We start from the raw sequence: 11,224 nt of genomic DNA on the forward strand, positions 1-11,224 counted from the left end.
GCCTGAGCATGTTCACATTTCTTACAACTCTTTTTATTGCTACCCAGAAAATGATCCCTACTACGGTGCACCACCTGAGTTTTATATGTGACAATATTTACATTGCCACTCCATATATCGGCCGCATATGTTGTGAGCATAATCCCACTCTTTGCTAGGAGCTTTTTTTTTCCTTTGGCTTCTTCGTACCACTTGTGCCAACATTTTGCTCCATTGCTTTTAATTTAAAACTTAAGACAAAAGAACTAGATGTTCAGTTTTTGAAATATTTTTCATATTTTCAATATATATTAAAATTTAAAAACCATTCAATATGAAAGTAAACATGATGCACAATATGAGATTTTCAATGCATGCTAGTCAATCCACATATCGATCACCTATATTGTGAGCAAACATACACATTGCAATACAATCTATGCATGGCATAATAAGTACAATAGTGCTATGAATCTCTCAATGCAATTATTGTTATAATGATTATTTATATGTCCACTTTGATTTGCAAACAATAAGACACATCTAGTTTCAATTGCTACAAAAAACAAATGAAAGCAGTAAAATATATGATAATTGGTCATTCCATGCACTAATAATCTATCATGAAACATAATGCACTCTCTGTATAAACCAATGCATGAACTAACACAAATAAATCTTCAATATAATCACTCAACTGAGGACTACTTGTACCCAATGAAGGATTGTAGCCCCCCCATGCAACCAATTCAATATATAAAAGCTATTTTAACCCAATTAAGGATTATAGCTCTTATATTGTGAAGTGACAAGTATAAACCAACTCAAACTATGATGGTGCAAAATGCAAGACTTCAAGGATCTTTATAAGCCCTATACACTAGTACAAGACATCCAACCCTTGACTATTGACTCGTCATTTATATATGCTCATCTTCTAAAACCAATTATAGCCCTCATTTGGACCAATGGCTTCTTCGCAATGAGCATGACTATCCAAGTTTTTAGCTGGTTTGGTTTCGTACCTTTATGTCGGTAAACGAATTAAAAAAATTTAGAAGTGGTCACCGAATTAAGAATCACGTTCAGTCCAAAAAAAGAACATGTGACTCTATAACCTTAGGTCAATTCACAAGGAGATGAGGGTGAAAGCATGACTGAGTGGACACCAAAGCTGTGTTCGGGACAGCAATTTGAAAAATTAATAGCTGTAATATGTTGGACAAAGATAGAAGAACCCAATGCGTGTGATATATCATTGGATAGCTCTTGAAGAGGAGAATCTAAAAAGCTCTTTGGCACCAAATTTAGAATTAATTTGCAAAAAAATTACCGCATGCCACGTCTAATAGTGCAGCTATTCAAAACTAGTAATCAACCCATAAAAGAGTACCACCCAGTCATGCTTTTATCCATGACTATACCCGGCACTCGGATACTTCCCCAAGGATTTTCCTAGCTAAAAGCCCGTGTTTAGCACATTGTTTACTGTATACTGTCGCCAGGCCTTTTCATTTTCTTGATAGGCCTGCCGGGCATTTGCATAAGCCCGACAAGCCCGCTGGGTAAATGGAAATGCCTAGCGCGACCCATCGGGAAAAATAAAAACCCCAAAGGGCTACCCGGCTCTATGGGTTTCTGCAGGTCATAATCAAAGTCACGTTGACAATTAACGTAATCACATGATTTTCTTGTGTAAAGACTAGAGTTATTGACGTAATCACACGATCGTGATCACTTTAACATATCTATGCAAATCACACACCGACTTTAAGACTCTAAAAAATTCATCAAGATTATACTAATTCAGGTTGATAATCATTTTGACTTTAAATGGTATATTTGCAGGTGTAAAAAACAATGAATATGTCATTCCTAATAAAATTGTCCAGATCTGATAGAACATGTTAAAAATTTAAAACAATTTAAAGCCTCTTGGGAGATACATGAATTGCAATGTATATAATGTTGAGATGTAGAGAGAAAGAGAGAGAGACGAGACAAGAGACACACCATATACGCTCCCAAAGACTGATTCATATTGAGGACAAGATACAAATATATAGGTGAGACCAAGTTCAGTAGAGTGAGCCATATATAGCTCCAACACCCCCACTCAAACAAAGGTCTCTAGCTTTGGATGAAAAAACCCTTGGGGAGTTCAAGGGAAAAACCCAAGCCCCTATACAATGTGAAATATGAACCAGTGGTGATGATGTGAAAGTGAATTGTGCATCTATGTACAAATATTCAAGTGACTTAGATATCACAAGGTGCAAATGTGGAGTGTGCATAGTGCATGGTACCTAAAAGATTACAATGTCATATGTACAAAGCTATTACAATAGAAAAGAAGCTAATCTAGAAAGAGTGAGGCCGAAGCAACTCCAAGCTCCGAGCGCAAGAGGATGAAACGTGACTCATTGAGGCCTTTGGTCAAAATGTCTGCAATCATCTGGTCACTTGGACAGTGTTCAACCATAATGGTTCCCTTGCGTACTTCTTACCTGACATAATGATAATGGACAGCAATGTGCTTTGACTTATTATGCTGAACATAGTCTTTTGCAAGACTAATAGCACTTTGGTTGTCACACCGCAAGGGTGTGCTAGAAAGAGGAGAGTGACCAATATCAACCAGCATTTGTCGAAGCCAAATCAACTCACGAGCTGCAAGTGATGCCGCAACATATTCTGACTAAGTCGTAGAAACTGCAACACAACGTTGTTTCTTGCTGGTCCAAGAAACAAGACAACCATTTATAAAGACAATTTCCACTAGTAGATCGCATAGATAAATGTGAGCTTGCCCAGTCTACATCTGTGTAATCCAAAAGAGAAAGAGATTGCATAGAATCCGATGTGAGTTGTCGTCGATAGACTAAACCAAAATCTGTAGTGCCTTTCAAGTATTTCAATACATGCTTTGTCATAAAATCTAATATCTAACTAACCCAAATGATTTTCTCATATTAAATTGATCACTTAATGTGGGAGAATAAACGGGAACAAGTGTTAAGATATAGGTATGTGCTTTTAGATCTATCTCAACACGGGGCCAATGTAAAGGGGCCCAAAAGGGAGATGGTCTATCAAAGAGCAAGGCTAACCAATGGAGCATAAGACCTTAGGGTTAGCTTCATTGAAGACCTCCAATAAATGTGTGTAAAAGTCCTTTTGACCTTAAGTAAGCTAGGGCTGAGCTTGAGGTGGGAACCCGGCCCAAGCTCGAGGTGCTTGTCCTGCTTGAGGTGCTTATCATGCTTGAGGTGTTTTTCATGCTTGAGGTGCTTGATTAAGATGCTTGAGGTGCTTGACTGGCTCCATGCTTGAGGTGCTTGACTTGCTGCATGATTAAAGTACTTGAGGTGCCTTGAGAAGCTTGCCTGAGATGCTTGTGGGAACACCCCCTAGTTCAAGTGCTTTGTCATGCTTGATGAGTAAGGTGCTTGATCACCTAAAGTCAAAATCATTCCTACAAGAGAGGGGGCGAGCCCTTTTCCTAGGAGCTAGAGAGAGAACACCCACTCACACACACAAGGGAAGCCCCAACTTGAAGAGGCAGCAAGGACACGTGTCAGGCCCCTACCCATGTTACCTTCATGTGTTGCTTGAAGCCTATTGGCTAAGCTTCAAAGGGGTCCAATGATAAATTACATGAATTATCTAATTTTTTTAGCATTTATCAAGTCCTCTCTCTCTCAAAGGGGAAAGGGGGACACTTGTCCCAAGGCTACCCATGTTGCTTGTAATGGCTCCTGCTTGTGATTGGCTAGGCCTGGAGGGGTCCAATGAGCTTCAGGCATGAGCTACAAGGGGGGGTCGACCCAAGCAAGCTAGGGGGGTGCCTAGGGGGTATACTCACCCACACACACTCACAAGCACTCTCATTGTGTGCTATGCAAAGTGCAAGAGCTCCCTCTCCAAGCAAGTAGAGGTTGAGAGCCTACACCAACACTCTTGGCTATGGAGTGCAAATCCAACCAAGAGCCATGCTTCAATGCTTAAGCTTGCCATCTCCTTCTTCTTCATTACTATGCTATTATGTATGCTAGCAACAAGAGTATGATAAGTGAGGAACTAATTCTTTCTCCTACGAAATGTTTCTTCTTCCTCTTCCCTACCCTCATTCCCTGCTAGCTCTCTCCACCTTCGAAGGTGTTTGAGGTCTTGGGACTGAGGCTTGGGATAGTTAAAGCTTTCTTCAAGTTTATGTTATGTTTGTGGTGCATGAAGCCTTCCATCTTCATGGCATCACCTAGGTCACAAGGAACACAAAGACTGTATTGTAACAAGTCTCTCTTTATGGGAGAAATCATAATACAAATGCCTATTGGAGGGGGGACCGGCTCCACATAAATCCGGTCCTCAATTGTTGTCATGTTCTCTAAATTCTCTCTCTTGCAAAAGTATTGTCTATGCCAAGTTAACTAATTGCTATGATTATGTTGCTATCTTCAATTATGTCTACCCGCTATGCTCACAAAATCATTTCTTGAAAGTACTCTCATTAAATTCCGCTATTCTCAAATTGAATAGGCAAATTCCATTACATTGGTATCAGAGCATTTGGTTTCTCTTTTCTTGCTTAAGAAGAGAGGTCCTTAAGTAGCCTATAAATGGTTGATGTTGTTAATTATAATAGAGTAAGTGGAACTGGGATCTAATACCGGTTTTGTTAAGCCCACTATGTGGGGGATGGTGCACACCTCGGGAGCTTTGGACTTAATAATGGAGTCTTTTTAGACTTGCCTACGGCTTTACCATTATTGAGCCATAAGAAGTCCGAAAGGAGCTAGCCCTTGGCAACTCTGCTATGTTAGACCTACTCCTCTACTCTCTATAATTAACCACTTTGAGCCGTGGGTGTAGATACTTAAGAGCCGATTTTCAAAGGCTAAGAGGAGTGGCAACTAAGGTTTTGAATTGCCAAAGCATACACTAAGTACATACATAAAATTTTGTTAACATGGCTGACAATAATCAAGAGAGTAGAATGAACATTGATAGCTTTGATTTTGCACATGAAGGTGCTAATGATGATGCTCCCATGTTTGTGAATTATCTTGTGACTAGGTTGCAACAAGCTATGGGCAACCCTACCTTGCAAGCCGAAGTTACTCAACAACTTCGTGCCTATGGAATTTCCCTTCCTCTCCAAGAGGAGAGAGAGCTTAGGAGGCCTCTTGAAGAGACCCCCAAAAGAAGACTCTCTCCCATTCGAGAGGAGGAATCCAAAGAGAAAGAAAGCAATGAAAGTCTAAGTTCTTCTGAAGATGTAGCTCCACGAAGAAGGCGGTCTAGACGATCGCCTACTCCTCCCAAGAGGAAAAGAGCAACCCATAGTCCTTCTCCTCATCACTCTCAAAGGCAAGAGAGGAAACAAAGGAAGAAAAGGGCTAGGAAGAGGTCACCCTCTTCTACTTCTTCTTCACCTTCCTTCTCTTCCGATGAAAGTTATGGCTATTCTCCTAGAGAATACAAGAGGGGAGGACATCGCAAATCATTTCCTGCATGGCGAAGGTCACAAAAGCTAAAGAAGTTCAAGGAGGGAGGAAAGAGTATCTCTTTTCTCACCTACGATGGCACCTTTGGTGCTACCGACAAAGTGTTGGCCTTCATCCAGCAATTTGATGCGGCCTTTGGGGACGAGGGCTTCACAGAGTCCTCCAAGCTACGCGATGTAGCTATGCACTTCCAAAAATCAGTTCGTCAATGGTGGGCTAGCCTTCGTGGCAATGGAGAAGCCCCAAAGACATGGAAAACTCTACGAGTTTCCATCATGAAGCAATTTCTTCCAAGCGATACTAAAGATAAAGTTCTTACCGAATGGCGCGGCTTGAATCTCCTCTCTCATGAGTCTATCAACAAGTATGTAGATAAGTTTTGGGATTTACATCTCAAAGCTACTGTCTTTCAAAAGATAGACTTTGCCGAGCAAAGACAACAATTCTGTGCGGGATTACCTGAAGAGATGGCCGAATATATCAACTCTCAACGGCCCGGTACTATTACCGAAGTAATCCACCACACCATGGTTGCTTCACACATCAATTTCCATCAAGGGGCTAGACGTAATGTCAAGCCCATGGAAAACAAAGATAAAAATGATGCAAAGGGGAAATCCAATGCTCAAAATAATTCCCAAGGCACTTCCAACAACAACAACAACAATCGGTCCAAGGAGAAGGGAGTTTACAAAGGTAAAAACAAACTCTCTCCTGAAGAGCTTGAAGCTTTTCGCAAGGACCATAAGTGTTTCAAGTGTGGGGAGCAAGGACATGGCTATCGTTCTTGCCCCAAGAAGAATACTCGCAATGAGACTCCTAGGGCTTCCACCATCGAAGCTCCAAAAGAGGATGCTCATTGCAAAGGATCATCACTCTCCTATGCTTGGGGAAAGGTAAGAGAGCATGATTCCTTCATCTTGTTTGATCCTGGCTCTACTCTCAACTTCATATCAATAGAGTTGGCCACCAAGTTGGGCATTCAAGCTTTTGAGATGGGAGATATAGTAACAGCTGATGCAGCTTTCAAGGGACAACAAGCCTCCGTTACTCCCTTGATTGGGAAGTTGAGGCTTCATGTCCAAAGCTATGTCGACAAAGAATACTTCTTCATCTCTCCCCTCCAACATCAGGATGTTATCCTAGGGGCACCATGGTTTGATCGCATGGCTTCCAACATGAAGTTCCCTGAACGGAGAATTTACTTCACCTACAGGGGAAAGAACATGTATATAGATGCTAGTGAGCGTGGTCGCACTATTCCACTTGTAAATCCTCTTTCTTTTGATAAATCAATGAAAAGCTCAGTTTCTGCGTACATGATTTATGTCAAAGAGTCTCTAAAAGCTAATAATGTTTCATCAAATGAAAATGATAGGAATCAAGAAGAGTTAGACTTGTCTACTTTTCTAAAAGGATTCCAAGATGTGTTCATCGATGATATCCCTATGGACCTACCTCCAAAACGAGGGGATGATGACCATCGTATTGAGCTCCTTCCAGGAAGCTCACCGCCTAACAAACCTCCTTATCGAGTCTCACAAGCTCAACAAGAGGAGATCATGAGGCAAGTACAAGAGCTGGTAGACAAAGGGATGGTGAGGCCTAGTTCCTCTCCCTTTTGTTCTCCAGTCCTTTTAGTGCAAAAGAAAGATGGTACATACCGTATGTGTGTGGACTATCGAGCACTAAACCATATCACTATCAAAAACAGATTTCCCTTACCTCGGGTAGAAGATCTGTTTGATAAGCTACAAGGCTCTACCTACTTCAGTAGGATTGACCTTAAGAGTGGCTATCATCAAATAAGGATAGTGGATGAGGATATCTTAAAGACCGCATTTCGCACAACATTTGGTCTTTATGAATATCTAGTCATGCCTTTTGGCTTGACTAATGCACCAGCTACGTTCAATCGTTTGATGGAGAAAATTTTTAGACCATATCGAAAATTCACTGGAGTGTTCTTCGATGATATCATCATCTACTCCAAGTCTTTGGAGGAACATAAGCAACATCTCCAAGTGATTTTTCAAGCCTTGAGGGAGAACAAACTTTTTCTCAACCAAAAGAAAAGTGAATTCTTCCTTCAAGAGATTCAATATCTAGGCCATATTATCTCTCACGATGGTATTCGTATGGATCCATCAAAGTTAGAGGTAATAAAATCATGGCCTAACCCAAGGAATCTACATGAGCTAAGAAGCTTTATTGGTATGTGTGCATACTATAGACGCTTCATAGCAAAATTCTCTCAAGTAGCAGGACCACTACACGACTTAACCAAGAAGAACGTTAAGTTTGTATGGTCTGCTAAGGAGCAAAATGCTTTTCAAAAACTCAAAGAGAAGCTTACTTCCCAACCAGTCCTCGTGCTTCCGGATCTCTCAAAGCCATTTGAGGTCCAATGTGATGCTTGTGGTGATTGCCTTGGAGCAGTTTTGCTTCAAGAAGGGCATGCCATAGCATATGAGAGCCGAAGGCTCAATGGTGATGAACGAGTCTTGGGCATTTATGAGAAAGAGCTTTTAGCTGTTCTACATGCCCTAGACACATGGAAGCACTACCTATTGGGGACTCCATTTATCCTACGAACCGACCACCAAAGTCTCAAGTATTTCATGACGCAAACCAAGCTTTCCGACAAACAAATGAGGTGGGCAAATTTTCTTTCGCAATTTAATTTCCATATTGCTCACATAGCTGGTAAGCACAATCAAGTTGCCGATGCACTTTCATGACGACCAAAACTTAATGCGGTGTCTATAGCTACTCACAATGATCTATCCTCTATGATAGATGAGTATGCTACTGACCCTGACTTTAGAGACATAATGTCAGCCCTTGCTTTGGGGAAGAAAGAGGAACCATTCACCTTGCAGGATGGTTATCTTCTCCACGGCAATAGGCTATGTGTTACCCATTCCCTTCGTGAGAAGGTTATGTATGAATCCCATGCTCCTCCATATGCAGGGCATAGAGGTATTCAACCTACTCTCCGAGGAGTAGAGACGTATTTCTATTGGCCTACCATGAAAGTGGACATACAAGAGTATGTTTCAAAATGTGTAGTATGCCAAAAGACCAAGTATGATAGAGGGAAGCAACCTGGATTACTCCAGCCATTGCCTATTCCAAATTCACCATGGGAGAGTATATCCATGGATTTCATCTTTGGATTACCCAAGTCTATCCATGGGAATACAGGAATATGGACAATAGTCGACAGGTTTAGCAAGCAAGCACATTTTATTCCTATCAAAAAGACTATTAAGGCACATCAAATGGCAACTCTCTTCATATCTCAGATTTTCAAACACCATGGATTACCCACATCCATCGTGTCAGATAGAGATCCTAGAATGACCAGTAATTTCTGGAAAGGTCTCTTTGAAAATCTAGGAACAAGATTGAATTTCTCTTCGGCCTATCACCCACAAACGGATGGCCAAAGTGAGATAGCCAATCTTACGATACTCGATCTACTCAAGACTTATGTTACCGAAGTAGATCAACGTTCACAATGGGAAAAGTATTTACCGCTAGTAGAGTATGCCTACAATAATACTGTACATACTTCTACGGGCAAAGCACCTTTCGAGATCATAGAAGGAAGACCTAAAAGTCCCTTGCTACTGAAAGTACATGGGAAGATTTTCTCCGCCGATGAGTATAGCCGTGACCTACAAGAATCTTTTCAAAAGATTAGGGAGGCTATAGCCATCTCTCAACAAAGGAAAAAAGCTACTGCTGATAAGCACAGAAGAGCCTTAATGTTCAAAGAAAATGATTGGGTCTTACTCAAGTTTCCTAAGGCTCGATTAAGGCAAACGACGGGCAAAAATCCTACGGGCCATCAAAAGTATTATGCTAAACTAGCAAAAAGATACTATGGTCCTTTCCAAATCTTGAAGCCTATCAATGAGACGGCTTATCAACTCAAGTTGCCCAACCATTGGCTTATACACAATGCCTTTCATGTAAGCTTACTTAAGCCCTACAAAGGAGAGCCACCAATTGAACCAATTATTGAAGACCCTCCCGAAGTTGAAGACCAAGAAGAGGTGCTACAACCCGAAGCTATCCTTCGGCATGAAGACAAGGTACTACGACATGGTAAGATTATCCGACGGTATCTTATTAAGTTCAAAAATTATCCTTTTGAAGATGCTAAATGGATGCAAGGAGTACAACTTAAGGATAGTATGAACCTTGTCAATGCTTACAATGCTACATTAGAGTAAGCAAATGTACAAATTTCTTTTAAATAACTCATGTTTTTGTCTTATATGACTAGTTCTCTTTTTAATTGTGCACAAATTTAACTAGTATGCATGCTTAGAATCATGTTTGTGATGACGACGTCTCTCAAACACCAAGTAGAATTTGTCACTCTACTTTGGGAGAATGAAATGGACTAAAGAGCAGACATGCTTGCGGCAGCTATGTCTCCCAAGCACCAAATGGATTAGTCATCCATCTTGGAAAGATGTCGTAGGGTAAAAAGGGATCCTTTACCCGCTAAGTACGATTGACTAATGACTAAGACTTTATCTCTTCTACCTCATAGTCGAGGACGACTATGATTTCAAGAGAGAGGTAATGTCATAAAATCTAATATCTAACTAACCCAAATGATTTTCTCATATTAAATTGATCACTTAATGTGGGAGAATAAACGGGAACAAGTGTTAAGATATAGGTATGTGCTTTTAGATCTATCTCAACACGGGGCCAATGTAAAGGGGCCCAAAAGGGAGATGGTCTATCAAAGAGCAAGGCTAACCAATGGAGCATAAGACCTTAGGGTTAGCTTCATTGAAGACCTCCAATAAATGTGTGTAAAAGTCCTTTTGACCTTAAGTAAGCTAGGGCTGAGCTTGAGGTGGGAACCCGGCCCAAGCTCGAGGTGCTTGTCCTGCTTGAGGTGCTTGTCATGCTTGAGGTGTTTTTCATGCTTGAGGTGCTTGATTAAGATGCTTGAGGTGCTTGACTGGCTCCATGCTTGAGGTGCTTGACTTGCTGCATGATTAAAGTACTTGAGGTGCCTTGAGAAGCTTGCCTGAGATGCTTGTGGGAACACCCCCTAGTTCAAGTGCTTTGTCATGCTTGATGAGTAAGGTGCTTGATCACCTAAAGTCAAAATCATTCCTACAAGAGAGGGGGCGAGCCCTTTTCCTAGGAGCTAGAGAGAGAACACCCACTCACACACACAAGGGAAGCCCCAACTTGAAGAGGCAGCAAGGACACATGTCAGGCCCCTACCCATGTTACCTTCATGTGTTGCTTGAAGCCTATTGGCTAAGCTTCAAAGGGGTCCAATGATAAATTACATGAATTATCTAATTTTTTTAGCATTTATCAAGTCCTCTCTCTCAAAGGGGAAAGGGGGACACTTGTCCCAAGGCTACCCATGTTGCTTGTAATGGCTCCTGCTTGTGATTGGCTAGGCCTGGAGGGGTCCAATGAGCTTCAGGCATGAGCTACAAGGGGGGGTCGACCCAAGCAAGCTAGGGGGGTGCCTAGGGGGTATACTCACCCACACACACTCACAAGCACTCTCATTGTGTGCTATGCAAAGTGCAAGAGCTCCCTCTCCAAGCAAGTAGAGGTTGAGAGCCTACACCAACACTCTTGGCTATGGAGTGCAAATCCAACCAAGAGCCATGCTTCAATGCTTAAGCTTGCCATCTCCTTCTTCTTCATTACTATGCTATTATGTATGCTAGCAACAAGAG

The sequence above is a fragment of the Adiantum capillus-veneris genome, chromosome 17 (genome assembly GCF_014529385.1).
Source record: "Adiantum capillus-veneris isolate H3 chromosome 17, ASM1452938v2, whole genome shotgun sequence".
Classification (NCBI taxonomy): Eukaryota; Viridiplantae; Streptophyta; class Polypodiopsida; order Polypodiales; family Pteridaceae; genus Adiantum; species Adiantum capillus-veneris.